This window comes from Macrosteles quadrilineatus, unplaced genomic scaffold, assembly GCF_028750875.1.
Source record: "Macrosteles quadrilineatus isolate MER2022 unplaced genomic scaffold, UCM_ALF_1.0 Scaffold_3__2_contigs__length_128488019, whole genome shotgun sequence".
In the NCBI taxonomy this organism is placed as follows: Eukaryota; Metazoa; Arthropoda; class Insecta; order Hemiptera; family Cicadellidae; genus Macrosteles; species Macrosteles quadrilineatus.
The window spans coordinates 55,344,473-55,367,436 of NW_026542596.1; the positions used below are offsets into that span (position 1 = coordinate 55,344,473).

Here is a 22,964-nt window from a genome sequence, read left to right on the forward strand (position 1 = left end):
ATAATAAATGCTTGTCTAGAGATGATTCAGGACTCCTCTTCTTATTCTTAGTATAGTAGGTATACTTTCTTCAACAAATTTCTTAACTAAGAAGTGATATAATTGTAAACTGCTCCTCTTGTATTCTGTTGATGTACGGAAGATATGGTACAAGCTATAAAATCTACCCTATAGTGTTACCAAGCTGTTGTAATGGAGAAGTCGGGGTTTCAGCCTCCAAGGTCACGAGCACAAATCCCATCAATAACTATGAGTTAAGCTATGTAATCTGCTACGAACCTCTAGACCTAGCCTCAAGTAGAGTGAAAAACAGGAGCTAGGAGACTAGAGTCCTAGAATGTAAAGAAATTACTCTACAAAAATGTCACCTAACACACGCTAAACAAGCTTTACATTCAACCATAGGATGGTATTAGGTATAGTGTACTTGCAAACGTTATTCAAGGTCAATGTCAATTCTAACTCCCACCTGTGATCATTGACTAAACGATTACTTCGAGTTTTAACCCGTTTTATAAAATTTCAGCATGTTATCCTTGCGATCAGAAACACTATCCAATGATAAATGCACCGCTTAAAGGCAGTCCAATATTTGATCGAGCCGGCCAGGATATGATAGGCTGCACGCAGAGTTCATTATCTCGCTTATCAAATGACCTTGCACGCACGCGTGACCTTGGCCGCACTACTTCTCTCTCTCTCTCTTTCTCTTTTGCACACACACACCAAAATAGTATGCAGTTGTGTTTGCCGGTGAAACCGCGCCGGTGATAGTGAGAATGTATTCGTGTACTGTGTTAACGCTGCCTTCTCGAGCTTCTTAGACGATGTAAGTTTTTTTTATATTATTAATTTGTAAAATAATTGCAGTTTGATTGAATGTATTGGTTTGTTTAACTGGTAATAGTGTAGTCAATGGTAATACTTACAGTGGAAGTGGTGCCGATGTAACGATTAGATAAACGTGGGATCATTATAGTTAGATTATAATAGTACTGTAATTATTGTCGTAGGATACAAGTGTATTACATAGCATGTTATGTTGAATATAAATACTCTTGCCACAGCAAACCTGCAGATTAAGTTAATTTAAATTTGTTTGATTGGATTGTCATTTAAACTAGAGGTCGTCCAGTGGTGGAAAACTCGACCAAATGTCCCCTTCTCTATTTTCACCCTACACTGTAAATGAAGCTGTATGTGATTGGAATTTCTTCAAATTGTTTTTATTTTCTGTTTACATTTTGTTGTTATTTTATCACCAGCATGGCAACCTATAAGGAGCATGTTAGTTTTTAACTATTTAAATTAGTTGTTGTGCTTATTTCAATTCAGAACCATATCATTTTCACCATTTTTTTAATTTTCATATATTGAGTGTATTTTAATTTATAAATGGATTCTACACATCTAAGGGAATATATCGTTCTAACAGTATGCACAGATTTTCCCTGCGAAGCACACGAGCTGAGAAAAGGAGTTTTAAAGAAACGCGCTTGCCTATTAATATACAGATAGATTGTTTCCATACACAAGTCATATTCACCCCCCTTAAATAACATTTAGATGTAATAAGTACTTACATTTTCCGTTGCGGATTGGCTGTTTACAATTAACATGTTCTTCTTCTCACTTTTAATTTCTAACAGCAGTTGGATTTTCATAACAATGTTTGTTTCCCATGTAAATCATATGGTGAAATACGAAACTTTAAACGGCCCCAGGGCCTCACTCTGTAATTATTTCCCTAAAAATAAAGTTCCCTACACAAATTCACGTTACGCTCTTTCCAATGACACCAAAAACATGTCAATCGGATCAGTAGTTTCGGAGGAGTAATTGTCACAAAAACCTGCTTGCGTATTAAATAAGTACCGTATAGATTTGAAGGGTACAAATAATTTTTCCATGTTTCAATAGAAATGAAGTATAGATAGATAGATAGATAGATAAGGGGTTATCAAATGCGTTTTGGTTTCTAAATTTGATAATTTGAGCGATATAGCCTGATCCATCTGTAGGTGCAAAGGCTATTTTAACTACCATCTCACTAAATCTTATTTGAAATCTAAACCTCTCATATTTACAAATTTATTAGTTTATAGAACGAAAAACTGCCTACATGAAGGGATGCAGAATGAACAAGACCTCTACGCTGGCATTGTTGCAAGGTTTTGGTTGTCCCCCGTGACAAAACCCTATTGTTGAATCGTGTTGCCACGCCACTGTCACGATATGCGAGGTTTGACGACATCGTTGTGATCAGATTCAACTTACAACGATCTGCTATGACAACGAATCGTTGCCGATACTTTGGATGTTCATTAATGCATTCTAAGTTTGGCGATCCTATTTGATACAAATGATAAATGCGTTTTGAAGTCCGACGTCCATCGTCAAAATAGACTATAGAACCTATGTCTTCTGGGAATGGCTGCGTCTGAAAACATAGTAGTGTAGCTTACCCCGAAGAGCGCAAGGCTTCGGTTCTCAAGGCCCGAGTTCATATCCCACTTATCACCATTCGCTTTTACTGATATCATGGCGTGACCCTGTGGTTCGGAGCCCACTTCCAGCTTAGGTCCACCAATAAAGTGAAGATAGGTGTCTAAGGCGAGGAGTGATTTTACAATGGAGACAACCCACCTTGAAAATCCATTCGATCATTTTAGTTTTAACCAAGAGAGCAAAAATGTACCACTTGAATTGTACCTGTATTTCATATCAAATTTGAGTTTCAACAACCACAGCCCAGCTATTACCACTGCTGGAAATCCTACTATTACGTCACCCCTACTACTAATTCTTCTGCGCATTTGCGTGAGGTACGGAACACCTTGCGGCGCACGCGTGAGTGCAGCAGCGTGCAGTTCCGTACAAGCAGTGCATCCAACTGAGTTATGCATAGACCATAGAGCATAAATTCTCCGCACCCCGCCCGCAGCGACACCTGAGTGTCATTGGGAGATTCCCGCCACCGCGCACTGCGTTGATCAGCTGTTGCAATCAACTGTTCCCTCCCCCAGTTCGGCCTCTGGTATCATAATCACTGGCCAGTGCGATTTATTACCAGTTCTTACTGCCGACCACTTCCCTTTGCCTCGGTTCCTTCATTATTTATGGCGGCGTCCTTAATTTATTGCAGATGGTGATTAAGTTTTGAATTTGCTTTATTTTTAGGGATATTGTAGATGAAAATATCGATGCGTAGGTTTCGCTGTATTTTGGTGGGTCGAAATCGGGATAACACTGATTTGTAGAAAAAGGGATCAGTGCGATGTCTTTCTAGGGATGTAATTATAAATTTAGTACATAGAACATTTTTATTGTTTTTATAATACCAATAAAACATAGTTTGGTAATTTCATGAACAAAGATTTCAATCATTGTCACATTTGTAGATAAATTGTAACGTTATTTCTCTTTTTATCACTATACTTCCTGGCCGGGACATATGGATTATGGAAACAGTTTGCATCCAGTAGTTAAAATGAAAAGTAAATAAAAAAGAACTGTGACATTTTGTACACTACCTTTCAACTGGAAACATTGATGATAAAAAATCAATGAATGTTTTGATGTACGGTGATGTTGGTGCCTGCTACTTGTATTTTTAACATAAGTTTTTAACGATCATAAATAAGTTCAGGCTATATTGTGCTTTAACATATTTTAGATCGAACCCTTTTTCAGGATTTATTCTTCACGATTTTAAGAAATATCCATATTTATTCATAACACGCAAAAACTTGTATGGCGTTTGAAGAGTCAATCATCAAACAACAACAATGAACTATAACAATGAAGGTGCAATCGATTTATTCACCGGTGATTCATGGGCCTTTTTGCTTCATTCGCAATGACATCGAATTTTACACTACGCATAAGTCACAATATGTGTATTTAGTTGACATTTTCACCATCCTCTAAATTCAACGTCTACAAACATTTTCAAAACTTTTTGCAGCCAAAGCCAAACAACATTCCGATAAATTCTTACTTTAGGACAAACAAAAAGACGAAATCCGTCCTAGGCGGCTCCTAGCTTCCTCTTCCGCCCCTGTTCTGTCGACGGCGAAGATCGATGTCTGCAAAAACACTTTGGCATTCAGAGTAGGGGAGGAGTAACCTAAATACTCCCCAAGGTCCTGTGAATCCTACCATCCTACACATAGTCGCGGTAGGTAGTTGATGACATAATTATTCGGATGAATGACGACACAGGGCGCCGGGTTGGGTAGGAGGCCGTAAGGTGGTGGGGGGAGGCAGTAAGGTGGTGGGGGGACAGTCAGGTGGTGGGGGGACAGTCAGGTGGTGGGGGGCGCTAGTCTCGCCGTCGCGGGGGAGGGAGACAGAGGGGTAGCGTCTGGACGGCCATATTGATCTGCCCTAGTCCTAGTTTCTATATGGGCCACCCACCCCACCCAAACTTTACACCCGTAACCTACTTACTTCCGTCGGCTTTGTGCTTGCTGCTGCTCCACTTCGGGCCCGGGACTCCAGACTGACAAATAATCTCCGCCCTGAACGTTAAATTAACTGAGTCATCAGCTTTGACAAATGATAAAGTGACGTGGTATCCTTTTCCGAGCGGAATTTGAGGAGTTTGTCGATATTAACTCAGTATTTTAACTATCCGCAGTTGGAATTAAGATTACTAGATATGGGGGTTGGGTCTGTAACTATTGCTAGTAGATGGTTGATTATCGTGATTGAGGTTGCAAATTAAAAGTGTTCTTTTTATCTATACTTACTCCTTTGGCTATACAAATCTCAGGAAATTCCCAATATTTCGCCTCCATCGACCATCACTGTCTGTCCTCTGCCAGCTCCGAATTGCTACCAGGATTCATCCTCACAGACACTAGATCATTGTTCAGCGGCCGATTTCCCATGGGTTGCCTCGTCCATACTTTTCTTATTACAAGGTTGATTTTTTTCTCCCTATTGCACATGTCCCAACCAGCAATATCTTTTTTTACTATTACAAATAATGTGTTCTCCAGTAGACTATTTGTTGATGATGCTGTTTCAAACTCCTCGCAGTGACGAAGGCCGTTCCAAGGTCCAACGTATGTTACGACATGACCCACTAAAAACCAACAACCAGGCCTTAAAGCGGGGATCAAGATTCGGGAGTAAGCATCCTGCAGCACAGACTGTACTTAATTGAGACTACAATGGATCATTGCAATAGCAAGAGTTGGCAACGACCTCAAACAATATGTTAAGGAAACATATTCTTAAGACTGACGATTTTTGCCAACGAAATACGCAATTAGTTAGATCGCAAGAGTAGCAAGTCTCATAACTTGTAGCAGGACTTACGAAAAAATTAACGCCTCGCCAACGCTGCTGCGGAGGCACTATCAAGCGCTTAGCAATCAACATTTTCATCGCTAAATCCGGCAATGCACGCGTAGGCGGGTGACGTCATGTGCGTGCGCGTGCGTGTGGGAGAGGCCATATATAGCCGAGTCACACTCTCGCCAAATGGCTAAGGTTAACAGTTAACCTGACCTGCCACGGGCACAGCGGCTGCACAGCTGGCGACTGGCAACACTGATAACAACTGTTGTGGCGTGTCAGCTGATCCGCTGATCGGTGACAGTAGTGCCAACCTAGAGAGTGATTAGAGCACAACTACAAGACTGCACTGCGTTGACTGAAGGCCATGTTATTAGGGTTTCAAAGCGGGGGTTACGTTGGACGAATGTGAATTGGGTCGGTGTTTGAAGATGCTTGAATATATTCTAATCCCTTAGACTCAATCGTCTAACGTGTAGATAGTTATCTACTTTCGAGATAATAACAAGACCTTGGTGCGTTTTTTAAGCTGAATTAATGAATTAAAATTAGTGCAGAATGTCGTGTTATGATCTGGTCAGATTTGTTACTCCATAAAAATAACTGTTTCTTTTGTCAGAACCATTTATTGAAAGTCCAAAGAACACAGCTGAGCCTAGTTGCAAACCATGAAAATGCAAATTTATTTTTTAGGGTTGATGTGGCAAGATTTTGACTGTCAGGTGAGCAACTATCCCTAGAATAAAGTAAAACAGCTGGTTTTGGTTAGTTAAAGCTACGCAGGTTACCAAACTTCCTTTTACACTCACCAAGTCACCAATGAACCAAAACTGTCTATTGAAACTTAAAGCTCAATATTTTTCTAATAAAAAACATTTGTAAAAATCCAAAGGTAATGGATATGTCACAAAAGATAGCACTACTGATTCATATCCTGTCTAAACAATTCTAATTGATCTCTTCAGTTGCAAAACGCAGGAGGGACAATAAGACATTTCTTCCATGCTTCCATCTAAGGTTTCTTGGGCTTGCATCACCGGCCGCAGGGGCAAACGCAACCCTCAAAACACCGGGGTAGCTAAATCACGTCAGACGCCGCGCCGTGGCTGGAGCCCCGCTTACAACACAAGCTGTGGGAATAGGGATAGTATTTTTAAACATTTCAGCAACGTTTAAATTTGTTTTAGTTTTATTTTTGTTTTTATAAGCTTTTGACATTTTTACCTGGTCTTGTTCCATCGTCAACCTTTCCATGCATTGATTGTCCAACGAACTATGACATTAGGTCTAATCATACAATTTGAGTATATATTTATTCAATAAACGTAAAACCTTTAGCTGTGAACTAATATAGATAAATGTTACACAGCTTAGGACAATGTTGAAAACCCCAAAAAAATCCTTTGCATAGAGTGTAGGGTGGAGTAAGTATAGATCGCGTGTTTTTTGTGTATTTTAGAACGTATTGTATTGTAAAATGTATTCTGTAGAGCTAGAGGCGTAGAGTAGCGGTATAGTCGAGGTGGCAGGCCCTGTATTGATTGTTGGACTACACAGCAGACCTCACGCAAAGGCAAGGCTTTAACTCGTCTTATTTGCTCTTTCCGAAAACAAACCACAGTGGTGAACTTTAGAAAGGCAGCGTAGAATTTTATATTTTCAAGTTCCAAAGTTATTGAAATCTGATTGAATCCTTGGTATTTTGTTAGATAGTTGATTGGGTGACTTAAATAGCGGTTTATTTGTTAAAAGTAAACTTTATTTAGTATGGATTTGATGTACTGAGTTGCCTACACGGAAAATTAAATAATCAGATACTAATTTAATTTTTATAGGCTCTCCCCTTTTCATTTCGTTGAAATCTTTAAGGAAAACATAGTTTAAAAAAATAAATTAGGGATAGGAATGGCTCATTAGAGTAAATTCATCAAGCTGTCATAATCTAACTTTTAAAATGTTAAAAATATATATTATTTTTGACTCTATTTTTATTTAATTATAAAATTTGTATGAATTATATTTTTATACCAACATTTCACTTTAACTTTAAAAATTTTGGTTCAGCATCCATTATATATTTCATGAATATAATACCGGTACTACGATATTAAATTTGACACTCATTATTTAATTTCTAGACTCAGGAAAGAGAAAATCTGGATTCAAGTACAGATGCTTGGTGTCAGAATTTTTAGTTATTCAAAATTAAATTCAACCAAACGTATTTTACACCAATTGTATTTTCGTCATTTCAGCACGTTAGGCTACTCCTCCGAAATTCAATTTACAACCGATGGCATTAAAATGCTCAGGAATAGGAAACACCTGAACGCGTGTTAAACACGCATATTGTTACAAAGAGGATTCTAAATTGAATACAGTAATCGTTTATAGTTGTAGGCAACATATGAGTCCCATGAGTGTATGTACGGTATTTAATTCGCACCGTATGATTTCAGAACAGTTTTTTCAAAGGTAATTTTACTTTTTTACCGACCACACACAATTATAACCTAAGGATGGTTAGGTTAGGAAGGTATTTTTATCTAAACTAGGCTAATTAAGATCTTATTTGAAAGTCGATTTATCGGTGTGGTCAGTATAATAGGTACGTAAGTACCCAAATTTAAGGAAAAAGAAAAACAACTGCGATAATGCAAGCCCTAATTCGCGTCTCGTATTTACAACCCGGACCGGTTCCAACTCCCCACACGCCGCTGTTTGATTTCGGTGACCGGCGACGGACGGACAAGCGGACAGCGTACAGGACAGGGGCAATGGAAAATATATTGGTCGAAGCTCGACGCCCCCCTCCACCTCTGCGTTCCCTCCCGCCCCGCGTCCCGCGCAGAACCAGCGCCACTGCCACTGCGGAGTCAAGTGCAGTGCTGTGTGGTTCTGTTGTGAACGCGGTCGGTCCGTTTAGGGAGTGTTGGTGTACGAGGGCCGTCGTGGCTTCCACTGGTGATCCTGCACTGACCGCCGGTGGGGCCTTTGTCAACACTCATGCGGGAGCCTTTATTACTTTTCATGTAGCAAGGTAAAGGATTTACATTTTTTAGCTAATGTCACCTCGGTGACGAATTTTTCCTAGCTTATAGTTTGTGTGTATTGGATTTACTATCGCGAAATGTACGTAAATGTTTGTACGCTTCACTAAAGGATTCAAAATTTTTCTTATCACTGTAATTTCAGTAATTAATTTCTACATTAAATCATTTTAAGTATATCGATAAGGCACATTTCTATTATGTAAATTTGTGAAAGGACGTGAAATTTCCTCAAATATTTTTACAATTCTAACAGATTTAAAAATATTTTTTTATTTTTTCACCTAGGATGGTGTAGCTATCACCTCGGTGATACCTAAATAATACACTATGTGTACATATACTTTTCTAATTTTAGATTTTTCGCAAATTTGTTTTACTCTTAACGCTTCGCCTCGCCAAATTAACAGCCTTTTGGCGACGTGAAGCGGGTCTATTTCTGACCGGGCGATTTGAGGAATAACGTAGAAGTGTTGCAATGCGTGTGTGTGTGCGTGTGTATGTTTGTCAGCTGATGCCTTGCCTACGTCAAGGTGCCGCGCGGTGCGCTCACCGCTCAACACTGGTACTGGTGCTAATAATCGCTACATTTCGCCTCGCCGTTGACTTTAGATTTCAGTTAATTTCGTAATTGGTTTGGAAACGATGCGATATTATATTTTAATGTAATTATTTTTAACGTTTGGTCACGTCGAATTAGGCATAGATATATGTGGGTAAAATCGCACTCGCAAATTTCGTCGGGTTGGAAGATTGCATTTGGAGATGTACAAATATTTTACACAGATAGGTTTTGTTTCTGCGGGGTTTTTTTATAAGTGAATTAATTATTATTTAGACTAATGTGTTTCCAAGGTTAAGTTTTATGGTTCTATAGTCTGTTATAAATTAATGACATTGACATCGCTTCGTATTTCTGTGTTATAGGTTCATGATCACGCTTGTGTTAACTTATACATTTTGTGTTGTTTAAGTTATAGCCGTAAGTTTAAATTGCCTATAGGTGAATTTTCAGGTTGGCCTATTATATATGTGGTGTTATAGAATTAATGCCTACGTTTATTTAGAGGGTTGTGGGAATTTTAAAACTAAATCCAGCCTATGAGTTAAAACGTATAAACAGGTTTTACTGCGGTGTTTTAGTTTATTGATAACATTTTGGGTATATTTTTGCATGTGTTCCGTTAAGGAACATTTGATTTGTATCGTGGTATAATTTAATGATTACTTAATAATGACACCCAGTGTGTTTCAACCATTGTAAATTAGGGTATTTCATGGCATAATTGTGAGTTATGGCGATATATTTTTTTCCTTACAAGTTTTACTCGTGTCTGTGTATGCATCGATATGTTTTATGATTGATGTTTCATGGTTTGTTAATATTTCTAGATTTGTAACCTACATATATTTTGCTCATTTGTTAACAGATTTGACGTATAAGTAATGGACAAATATTTTTATGCTACTTTATTGACGCCGTTTTTCATTAAGGAATTGTTTTATGAGTTAGTTAATAAAGTATGACAAAATATTTTCGTCTAAGTCACAAAAAGATTGTCTACTATAAAATCTGACGTGTTTGTAAAATATACTTAACCGAGGTCTAAAAATCTTAACTTTAAAACTAAATACAAAAATGTAGATATAAATAACTTCAAAATAACTGCTGGAAATAACATACATTAATTAATACATTATTCAATTAGATTGGCTAATCGGGCGATAGTTTTCAAAACTAATTAAAATTACTTTCACACAATTAAGCAATACAAGTTCTAAATATGCCAGTGACCACGGTAAATCTCATCAGTCGAAATGTATCACTTTCCGGTCAACAAAACAAGCCTATAATTTATTTTCCCTTCAGATGTGACTGTTTTGAAACCTGTGTGCCAAATCACTTGGAAAAGCAGTAAAAAAAATATGACAGCTGACAGTTTTTAAACTACGAGATAAATGAACTGGTGGCATACGAGACCGCTCGTTGGAGTTGTGCCATTCTAGTAAAGGCGAAATAGATTCCTACAGTTCCCAAGGCTTTCGAGAAATAGTTCCAAACCTTGGTAGACTTTTAACTGGTGGATTTTAACGAGGGCCGATTTAACTTTCGGTGCAGTAGGCGTAATTTTATTTCCTTGTTGATATTCTCTAGTAGGACTGACATTTCTTCAAATAAAAAAAAAGTGCCATCACAATTGCACGTCTACCAAAATTGACATCTCATCTACAATAGGCGCATCGGTGGTAGTCTTTTTTAGATGTAAAACTACACAAGGTGAAATGCACTTCAAACGTACTCTAGTAGCTGATTTGTTTATTTTCTACACAATTATGATGTTTAATAAATGTAGCAGGTGACTGAAATAAATATATGATTAATAAATTATCCTAAAACGTTAAAAGAACCAGAAGTAATGGTTCTCCGAATAAAAGCCGTTACTCTAGAAAACAGTTATTCACTCACCATTGATTATGAACCTGTCTCAACTATTCACCCTGATGTATAAAATTCTCTTTGGCATATTTTTGACTAATAATACAACTACACATTTCATCCCCAGGTTGAATTTGTAGCATACTTAATCAAAATCGTCGTATCTGATGTGAGCCTCCGACAGATAGCGCTGATCTAAATCACAACCAAAATCATATATTTTCGTTTCATATATATATATATATTTTATATATATTCGTTTTCGCAATAGTCACGACGTTGCCTACAAATATATACAGTTGGCACTCGGTAATCCGACTCTTGATATTCCGACACTCGGTCCGACAACTCGACGCTTCACTGAATGAGTCATCGGCCCATGTCTGTATAGTACTGGAATGATTATTGTTTTGACAGGAGCCTCATGTTGGTCAAGGTTTCTATTACATTGCTTTGCATGACAATTATTTTACATTCGTTAATATTATATAATACAAAAATAATATCAGACTACTCGACTTTGGCTCGCTGGGGTAGGTGGTGCCTTATTACACTACTTACTACATCCTTGGAAAATTTAAAGTCCCTAGCACGTTTGTAAACGGTTGTGATCAGCATACCAAGGAAAGCCACTTTTAAGCTTATTCCCCTTAAAATAACATGAGGGATTTAAAATTGGGGGGGGGGGGGGGTTAGTAAAGGCTAAGACAAGGAAGCATTACAAATCAAAATAAAATTAAGATATAAAGATTTTTAATGTTAAAACCTTGGGGAAACAAACCTGCTGAATATCAGATTTTGCCTGGCTATGATAATTTAGTCCAACGCACCTGAAATATTAGGGAATTAAATTTAGGGGAGGGGGTTAGTTTCGTATACTTTTCTTTTTCTAAAGTATTCCTTTGATATAACCGAAGACTAATAATTTTGAAAGATTTAAAGTCCTAAGCATAATGGAAGTGTTTTAAGAACTGTTGGGGGGGGGGGGGGGAATTAAATAATTTGTTAAGGGGGTTGGGGGTAAATATTTTATAATGCAATTTTTTTTAAATATTTAGGGTTTTAGTACGCCATCCTGCATGATGTCACGTTTCTAGCACGTATGCGAATGAAGTAGACAGTTGCACAAGTGGTGTCCATACGAAAGATTTTGAATATTTGGAAAATCCGCCATTTTAAATATTTTGGAGCGAACATCTTAAAATGAAACTTTCCGGGTTTTCCTTCATAGTTGAGAGCATTAAAAGTAGGCCTACAAAAATATGTCCGAAAAGTAAATCAAATAATTAAATACAATCCAACAAAAATCCAAGAAATTTTAAAATTTAAGAAGTAGGGCTTTTTGGGGGTTTTAAGGGTGCGGTATTCGGAAACGCCTAAGAGCGTTTTGTAGAACATTTTAATTTCTGACTGTGAACATTCTTTGAAATATTTTCTAGTTCTTGTCGTTTTCGAGTCGTAGCCGTTTTAAGAATAACTGTTTCCTCAAAAATTGGTGTTATCGCAAATTATTTTGGGGGGTCTGGTTAGTTTGGGACCAGGAGGGACCTCTACAAAAAGGATAATTGATGCGATGTTGTCAAATTTCAAGGTTATTAATAGGAGTTCTAACCGGCTGTTACAAAATTAGGCATGCACCAGGCTATTTTAGTATAGAACGAACAGTTTAAAATAATTGACATTATTTAAAAGTTAACTGTTTTTAAAAGTCTCGTTCTTACAAATGTTCTTATTTTATTCTCCGGCACATTTCTCCACGAGGTATATGGCATTTATGGGGTTAAATGTAATTTGGATTTCTACGAATTATATCATATAATAAAATAAGAGCGTCTACAACAACAATAGCTTTTAGGAAGTGGTAACTTGAAAATATTCCAAGAGCTTTCCTCTGGCAAAATAAGTAAAAATATACTGACACAATTTTGCCCAATGTATAATATAAGTACTGTATTTAAACCCGATGTGTTTTTACATTTCCTACATTGTGTTTTTTTTTACATAGCTCGTGAGTTCATAAGTTAACGCCGTTTTAAAACGCGTCTGCGAAGTTAAATAGCAACATTACACAGATTCGGGTAGTGATAACCCAGATGCTAACTACGACCTATCTTTATATCTTCAACCTTAATCTTAGTTGTGCAAATTCTTAGCCTATCTCACTAGTGATTGTATGTACAAACAAACTCCATAACAATTCATAACTGCTTTATTTAATTTACCTACGACTGTTTTTTTAAAGTAGCAGTTTAAGTTCGGTTTTTAGAATTGAAAAGTTTCCCATAACAGCAATTTTACTCATAACAACACGGGTAACGGACCAATGAGGTTCAAGGATTGAGAGAGAAGAAGTAAAATTGTAATGATTCGAACTTCAACTAATCAGCTGTTCAGGCCAATTTAATTGTTGAGTGGTGCAATTAGTGTTTGGTGCAATGTTTCGTTGCATCACTGTCAGTGGCAACGAGAGGTTATAAACGAATACATAACCTCTCTTAGAAGTTATGAGTAGTGATTTTTAGTAATTAAAACACTGTCGTAGGTAAAGTAGTGTACGCAAAATAACCTCTCTTAGAAGTTATGAGTAGTGATTTTTAGTAATTAAAACACTGTAGTAGGTAACCTGGTTAGGTTAACGGACAGAAATCGACAAGACACTTTTGACCAGTATAAAAACCATACGTTTCGATTTACTATATCATTTTTAATGCTTAGTAACAAAAAAACACTAAAATGTGATTTATTATCTATCTTAATTATAATTAGCTACCGATATGTCTTCCTCCTTGCAATAAAGTACAATATACTCGTAGCATGATAATAGAAAAATAATAATGCATGTGATGCATGGCTATGGCTATGACAAAATATTTTGCCAAGCATAAACGTTAATACTGTATAACCTAACAGGAATGTCGACGTAAAGTCTGATGATGGCACTTGTTCGGTACCGAAACTTGTCGGTACAATTAAAAGGAATGACATATTATTAAGCAAGTATTCACAATATTTCAATATTTTTTGTCTCATGGTGCACATTTTATATTGAAACGATTTTGGATAAACTCTTCAAAACTAATTTTACTTTAAAATCAATGGAGTATAGCATAGTTTTAAATCTGAAATTAATAAGGGTACTGTACTGTGTTTAATTCTTAGAAAATCATTTAAAAAACCTTATAAATTGCTCCATCTTATATTCTCGATCTAGTTGGATAAAGTTTTTTAATTAAGATATTGTATTATACCGACTTAGATTTAATTAACGTAAAAGTAAATCACATCTATGAAATGCAGATGCAACTCTTCTATTTTAAAGATATTTCACTAAAATTACTATCATATTTAAAATCTCTTTAACTTATAGTTCAACTAGCTGTACCCGCGGGCTTTGCCCCGTTTAACTTCTTAATTTTGAAGATGATCTCGTTCGCATGGCTCAATCTCGCCCTGGTTGAAGTTCGTTCGCTACGCTCACTCACCTTTAGGTTGGAGCTCGTTCGCTGCGCTCACTTGCCTTCAGGTTAGCTCGTTCGCTACGTTAACTCGCCTCCAGGTTGAAGTTCGTTCGCTACTCACCTTTTGGTTGCAAATTAGCTGTTGTCATAAATTAAAAAAAATAATAGTGCTGCACCCTGTTGTTAATCCTAGTAACTTTAATGCTATTGAACATCATAGAACAGAACCAACTTGTTTAATTGAAACAGCTGTCAAGATTCATTAATTCCTTTTAAATGTGAAAAATCATAAGGTTAACATGGGAAACTCCAGAGCCACTGGAGCGGAGCCCGAGAGTCCGATCAGAATAAAAACAACTTAGTTTTCCTATTTAATGCCTAAAGAATCAATGTACCAAATTTCAGCCTCCTATGTAAATGGGAAGTGGGATAATTAGTGATGAGTGAGTGGGTTAGTGAGTGAGTGAGTGAGTGAGTGTGTTAGTCAGTGAGGGCTTTGCCTTTTATAAGTATAGATTGTAAACTAGCTACACTCTTTTGCTTGTGGTAGCCTCAATTCTGTAAAGATTTTTAACAAACGAATCGAATCAAATTCGTGATCGGATTTGAGGCAAAGCTCGGAACCAGGTTTTGTGTTCAATCATGGCCACACGGCCTATTGATTGGTGCATGGGCTTGGCAATGTAGGGGGGGGGGGGCTAAACTCAAGTGAACCATTAAGCTTTTGAGACTTAAGACAGTGTTTTAAGCCTCACCGGGCTTAAACTTCCTTCCAAAGACATTTTACTGTTTGAAACACAGCTGGATTCGAACTCCACAATGTAATTTTTTTAACTAATTATCCTCTGTACTGGGACACGAGTGTAAATTTTAAATTGAAACAAGAGTCGTAAAATAATGATCATTTTGAATTTATCTGGTGTTTTTTCTAAGTGTCCTTTCGTAATCGTAATGAAGGTTCTCAACGATAGTCGAATTTGGCAACCATTAGAGAGATTTGTGACGTACCTAATTACGCGTAAAGCCAGGTTCAAGAGAAAATGTAGCTGTGCCACCAGTGTTGCTATTATTTCCCCATTCCAACCTGTCTACTGTACTAGGCTCTACACCTTGTCCAACACCAATACGCGCTCCAGGAGTAGTGGACCATTTTAGACCCTTTCTTAAAATTATGAGGCTTCATCAGTTCTATGTAATGAGTGAATCGGTTCCCTGTTTTACACGCTAGGTATTCAAATAAGCCAATGGGACATTTTCATACTCGCAGACGGTTTGGAAGAAATATAATAGGCCTATATACAGTCGAATTACATTTTAGTGCAAAACTTCCTAACAATACTTGCAAAATAATTGCATAGTGGATTGTGAGTACATTAGGAAACTCTATGTTAGGGAAAAATTATGTTCGAATAAATTCAGTACCGTAGAAGTGATTTGAGATTTCTATGTGGAAATATGACTGTGCTATATTGGACAGCTCGCAGCTGATTTTTTGGGCGGCTACTAAAAATTGGTGTTAAACATTTTTGAACTGCGTTCAGGACAAAGGTCCCTAGTTGTTTGTAATTTACATCGAAAGTTAGCCTGTTTTTACGATTATGCGAGTATACTGATCTCATAAAAAATATAAATTTTGTTTCCGTGTGCGTTTCGTTTGGATGAAGTTTAAGTGCGCTGATGAAGTTTTTCTTTAATTTCAGACTTTACAATGTTTTCTTTACTCTTTGGTTCAATTTTGTTCAATCTATTTGTTTGTTTTGTTTCAATCTATGAACATAGAAAATCTTTGTGGGAGTACATTACTGTGAATTAATCCATGGTAAAAAAAAATTATTTGTCATTTTTAAATAATACTAACATACTTAAATAATATTCCTTGTTAACACGTTCATGCAAAATTTTGAATCCAACATCTTCTTCTGGAATGCTTCTCTAAATATTATCTCGAGTTCAGGTACGTTATCGATTATTTAGTGTACCAATCTTCCATTTGTAGCCGTTGAGCAATCAAAGGACACAAGTCTCATTACAGTTTATTTCATTTTTTATTGTCTTTCATTGCATTTTTAACGAAAGAAACGATAGTCTTCTCGCTGATAACAAACAACAATCAACGTTTCCTTTACTACTCGTTGCGTTTCTTGAGGAAATAGGTTGCAAACAACGTGCAGCAAAGAAAAGCAAAGTACGGTAACTAATTTTTTATAATTATCTAAGAAGTTTTCCTCGGAAAATAAGTTGCCTCCTCGAGCAAAATGTTGAGTGCTTGTGCCTTGTGAAAGAAACATTTTACAATCTTCTCTCTTATTTTATAAGAAAGTAATGAGGAATTGTTTTTTTTAGTTATCTTGTAAAATATGTTTTACGTCCAGTATTGTACAGCAGGTTTCCTAGTATCAGGCGTAGTGTGATGTGCAATTTTTCCCAAGAATATTATAATAATTATTAAAAAAACTACAATAAACATTATGTGCAACAACATTCAAAGTTGTGATGACTTAAGGCTACAGTTTTGAAAATTAATAAAAAACTATAATAAGGTTAGAATATCCTACAACAAATTGGTACTTTAAACGATTATAATGTTTACCTAAATTAGTTTCTGAAGACGGGATTCGAACCCTCAACCTACTAAGCTGTCTTCTGGCCGGATAGAACAAGGCTAGTTAATTACAAGCCCAGCATAGTAGTTCTAAACATTCTCTCCCAGGCTGCGGCACATGTATATTACAATCTGTTTTTCACAAGTTGTCCTCTAATAGGTAGCTGCAAGTGGAAATTTGGTATGATACTATTTCGTTCCATTTATGCGTTTGGAGCTCAACCTTTATCATTATTGTTTAATCTTATAAATATTTCATCCCTAATGTCAACCTTCAGAGATAATTCAAATTTTAAACCTTTAGTAGAGCGTAATTGTGTTTATTTGTCTGCAATTAGAAGACTGAAAAATGAAAATAAATCTCTCTCAAAATTATAATTCCGTGGTGCTAAGTCATTGAAATATATCTTGGCTCATACATTCAGCACTGGACGACCCACTAAGATGAACCATTAAAGGTCAATTTTATGTAATTAATTAATAAACTAAGTCAAGTAGTTTAAAAAGCGTCTATTTTTAATTCAAGCTACATTATATCATTGACTTTATATACTGCAAGTAAAAGTGTCCTTCTCCTAGAAAACCCTAAACCCATTTGATGTGTTTCGTACCCAGTTACAATTGAGTTTGCTGGACAAAGTTTAGGTAATGTTTTCGAATCCTACTGTTCGTTGTTTGGTTTACGTGATATTGAAAAATTGTATTGTTTTCCAACTTTTCTAATTCTATTCGTGTCCTACCCAAGATCAGAGTGAATTGGTTCAGTTTGGCGGTCAACTGTATGCTTTAAATGCACTGATGAGCTCCTAAATCTTAATGTTTAAATTATTAAACATTTTAATTGTTTGTAGTTCCAATCTTTTTCCACCAGAACCCTGGGAATTAATGGGTCAGTTTGGCAGATATTGGGCGACCCAGTTGCACCCATTTTTTACTTCCATTAGTTACATTTGCCATCGACTTTGGATACTGCAAGTAGGCCTACGCTTCTCATCGTAGAATATTTTATATAACAGTGTCTGGCGCTGATATAGACAACGATGCCTGTCCTATGGCTAGCTTATAATCTCAAATATATTGTGCAGATCTATTGAATTTCTAACGATTTCCTATCACCACCGAGAGTGAATTAGCGGGTCAGTTTGGCGGATAGAGCGAAGAGCGACGAGCCGTATGAATAGTCAATGACGTGTGTCATTCCAAGGCCGTACTTTCTGCAGCGTCAGATCCAACCAGACTGGGTTACGTAATTGACAACTGTGAAATAAGCTGATAAACCAGATCCAACGACGACTGTCCGCATTAATGACAGCAAGACTGCGAAAAATTGTTGATGTTGGAATATTTGTGTAGTATAGTGCACAGTGGTTTGTGAAATAGGCTGATAAACTAGATCCAACAACGACTGTCCGCATTAATGACAACGAGACTGCCAAAATTGGTAATTTATTTATTTATTCTCAACGGCAAACACCATTTTACAAACAATACATTAATACAATTCAAAACATTAGCAAACAAACAATAGCAAAAGTAATTCTAAGGTAGCATATTCGAGCAAAACAAACAGCGATGAAATCAAAATTAGAAGAACTGAGCAACACTCGGGAACATGAGCAATAAAATTTAAAATCAACAAGAGAAGAAGAAAAAAAATACAAGTGACAGGTAACAAGAATAAACTAATGTTTGAATTTGCGCAGTTGGTGATTTTTCTGGCGTTTTTAAAAGATCTAAGCATAGACAATGGAAAAGTATTATATTGTCTGTGCTTAAAGTTTTTAAGACCTACAAATTGTTCTACAATAATTTCAATGTGTAAAAGTAATACCTTATCACGACGCTAGTTATCCGAACCAAAATAAGAAAATCCATTACAAAACGATTGTCTGCACTCCAATAACAACCAATTGAATATGTTTAATGTTCACGTTTCAATTTAAAATTGAGCAGTGTGTGCAAACTGTTGGGTCTTTTTAGATTATCGAAGAGTTTCTAGAATCTTTGCTAAGCTCGTCAGTCGTCTGTAAATTAATTGTCCCACAACAATGTTAATAAGTGAAAATAAGCACAACCTAACTCAAACTAATATAACCGAACTAATGATAGCAAATAAACTGAGACCGTATCCGAAATAAAATTACAGATCAAGGAAAATAGTGTATTCCTCATTTTGTTAGAGTAAGAGTTTGAGTGCTTCATTTTCACGAGGTATTCTAGGTTGTACTTTTTTACTTTAAAAATTAATGTTATAACTTTTTTATCCGAATTTTTACTTTCTCCCCCTATACCATAGTATATGGAGAAAGTATTGTTTTCGTCAAAATTTTCGAGTTTGAGTTTTGAGTGGATATATCCGTTTTGGGTCCCCCTGGACCCAAAAAAGTGGTTTTCAAAGTGATGTCTGTGTGTGTGTGTGTGTGTGTGTGTGTGTGTGTGTGTGTCTGTGTGTCTGGATGTGTACAGAGCTAGGGACTACACCTGTGGTCCGATTTCGATGAAATTTGGTATGTAGGTTCTAATCCATGGTATCTCCAGGCGTTTTTTTCATTTTTTTGAATTTTTGATTTTTAATTGGGATTTTCCCATAAAAACCCATAAAAAACTGGAAAAATCGGATTTTCTCGAAAATGGCCCGAACGATTTTGATAAAAATGTAGTATGTTGTGGCCCTTTAAATTCTGAACAAAATGGTACAAATCCCATTTCTGTAAAAATTACGGTTCAAAAGTTATGGTAAATTATGTTATTTTCCCATAAAAACCCCATAAAATAACGAAAAATAGGATTTTAGAAAAAAATCCGGTTTTATTTTAACATAGTATGTTATGGTCCTTAAAACTTTGATAGTTTTTTCATTTTAAAATTTTTTATTTTTAATGGGAATTTTCCCATGAAACCCCATAAAAAACGGAAAAATAGGATTTTCCCAATAACGGCCCGAACGATTTTGATAAAAATTTTGTATGTTATAGTCCTTTATATTCTGAACAAAATGGTACAAATCCCATTTCTGTAAGAATTATGGTTCAAAAGTTATTGTAAATTATGTTATTTTCCCATAAAACCCCATAAAATAACGGAAAAATCCGATTTTCACAAAAATGGCCCGAAAGATTTTGATAAAAATTTAGTATGTAGTCCTTTAAATTGTGAACAAAATTGTATAAATCCCATTTCCGTATATTTACTCTTACCGCTTACACATGATAAAGGTTGTTGACAAACTTATGGGAGAAAGTATGTGTCAGAATGCTGATACCGTTTATTATTAATTAAAAACCTGTTTAGGTGATTGTTATCTTTGGCAATAGATACACTAGCTTGAATAAGATATTCCGTTTCTTAAGAAATTTTCTCTTCATCGCTTAAAGAAACATGCCATTGAACCGTTAGAGTATAAGAGACAAAAGTTGACAATCATCAACTTATGGTCATTACACAAGTTTGAAAATAAATACTCAATTTTTATAATTGTGTAAGCCTACAAACTTACTCATACTATGTTTCTCCATACCGTTTCACATTAATTTTATTTGTTGGAACTATAAATGATACAATATAGTTTGTCGCAAAACAAACTATTTCCTTGTTTTGTATAAGGAAATACGAAGAGAAATGAACTGAGTAAGACGTTGATAGTACACTATTGATAGTAGACTTGCAGTTCCCACGTTCAATTGGTAGTTCAATTGGTAGCGTTGCATTTGGGCTGTGCAATTGTATACTTCTCATCTGTTGTCAAATATGAAGTCTGATTTGATGTATATTTTACGTTGGCTACGTATACTTATACTTACGTCCTTCCTTTAAATATTTTTTTTTACTGCAAAACAGATCCCCGGCGATAAAAATGCTGAAATGTATGCTGAATTGCTATAAAAATATTCTACTGCAATTTTTGGTTCGGTTATCAATGAATAATACCCCCGCCGCAGCAAACCTGCCGACTAAGCGAATTTCCATTTGTCTGAATTGATTTTCAGTTAAATATATTTTAATAACATTAGGTTTAACGAGTACCTAGGTTTGCTGCTACAAGGAAACTAATAAAGTGTGTTTTTGAGTAAAATATTGATAGCTTAGTACAAAATAAATAAATTTGCCAAGTTTGATCAAAATATATCCATAAACAAGCAAACTACAACATTTGACAATATTCTCCATAAGAATAACATGGGAATTTTAAATTTACAATTTTTAAATTTTCTCCGTTACTAATAACCGAACAAAAATACTTTTATATACTAAATTATTTGTTTTTTCAAGCTCTTTAAAAAGGTCTAAAGAGAAATTGGGAAATTTTGTGTTTTGAGGGTCAAAAGTGAGAAAAACCAATTTTTACCCCATAAAACCCCCCGTAAAGCCCCGTTCCCATGGTCCGATCATGCTGGTTCGCGAACTCATTCAAGTTTATCTCCCTTTACACATTTAAACCAAATTTCATCAAAATCGGACCAAAATTACTCAAGTTATCGCGTTCACGGACGTATATATATATATATATAAATCTATATATATATATATATATATATACATATATAAAAATTTGAACGAATGGTGTTTTTGGCCTCTGGGGACATCAAAATGAAAAAGTAAATCGGTCCCGGGTCTAGGTCTTACCGTGCCACCTACGGTAATAGCTACTTCCCTATAGGGAAATTCGCTAAAAACCATATCAAGTTCTGGTCGACGAACCAAACTTTTCACCTGTTTCTTCGTTTTGTATTCTCTTTAATACTTAAGTAGGAAACAATATTGCTTAATTTTAGTGGTATTTTATTTGTAAATAAAAAATCTATGATCATTAGTTTGAATTTTAGAACATTAAACTAAAATTTTCAATTCGAACCACGCAAAAATAATTAATTTAATAATGCATTTAATTAAAACAAACCATCCACGATTCTTAACCTAATAAATACGATTCTACGTGTCATGAGAGTATGTTAAATCCACGGAGTTATCAAGATTCCTCGTAATATTCACTTCTGATTTTGGAACATTCTAACAAACTACTGTATTTGTTTTCCAAGCAATTGGAAATTACAAAATGTTTTTAATGGTACGTGATCCACGCAGATGTGTCAGTAAACATTAGTTTTGATTTAAACAGTTTTTAATTCAAATATCGTATTTAAATAAATATATATATATATATATATAAAATAAATATTTTGGCCCGTAGTTATCCCGATATTACCAAGGTTTCTCTTTTGTGACAAATTCTAGAAGCTCTTTCTACCAGCCAATGTTTGACAGCCAAAGAAAACTTCCAACTTCAGGAGTGAGTGAGTTAGTGAGTAGGTAGAGTTTTCTTTGAATGTCAAAATATTCATTGATCATTGGAACAAGTTTTCCTCAAATTTATGTTTTGTAAAAAGTTTATGAGGAATGATGTTATTGTTCAAATGAATCTATGAATCTACAAATAAGCAGGGTTCTTAGCAGAAATTTGGAAAAACAAAAACCCCATTGTTTTGGGTTTAGATGCTGTTAATGTATTATTAATTTGATTGAATTCATTTATTAAGATTTTAACCTTACCATAATTTAAATTTTAAAAATACCAATGGAAAATGCATATAACATTATTTGCTTGAAACTTTGTACTCTTTTATTCCAATAAACATTCTCTCGAGTTAAGGAGGTAATTTACAATGTTACTTTAAGATCAAGTTCAGTGAAGTGAAACTAACTCAAGGAAGATTTGAGAGGAATACACAATGCACAGTGATAAGGATTCACTGAGGACAAAGCTCACAGTTTCAAATATTGTGGATTTTTCATGTCCTGTAGACCAGTTTGTTATGCTTAGACTTTTGCTGCAAGTGTCTGCAGTATTGTTTACTATCTTGTAATGTTTCTTTTTAAAAAATGCCCCTGCTGCAGCAAACCAGCTGACTAAGCGAATTCCCATTTTTCTCCTATCAGATTTCAACTGAATTATTCCCTATAACATGCTAGATTTATTCCCGATTTAATGATGTTTAGTGTGTACTTAGGTTTGATTCTACAAAGAACGTATAACGTGTGTTTTTTTATTTAAATTTTAATAACTTGGTATGTAATAAATAAATTTACAAAATTGATCAACATTTGAGAGTTCC

General features: G+C 35.6%; 1 protein-coding gene across 3 annotated transcripts in view; it reads left to right on the forward strand.

Annotated features, from left to right (window-relative positions):
* Positions 1-749: 749 nt before the first annotated feature.
* LOC128991128 (zinc finger and BTB domain-containing protein 7B-like) overlaps positions 750-22,964 on the forward strand; it is a 67,402-nt gene continuing 45,187 nt past the window's right edge. For 2 of the 3 annotated variants that reach the window (XM_054413876.1, XM_054413879.1), the window contains exon 1: positions 8,186-8,347. The gene's annotated coding sequence lies outside the window, so the exon portion shown is untranslated. Of the gene's footprint in view, positions 830-8,185; positions 8,348-22,964 lie in introns of those variants that run through there. The other variant, XM_054413878.1, reaches the window with a different exon arrangement.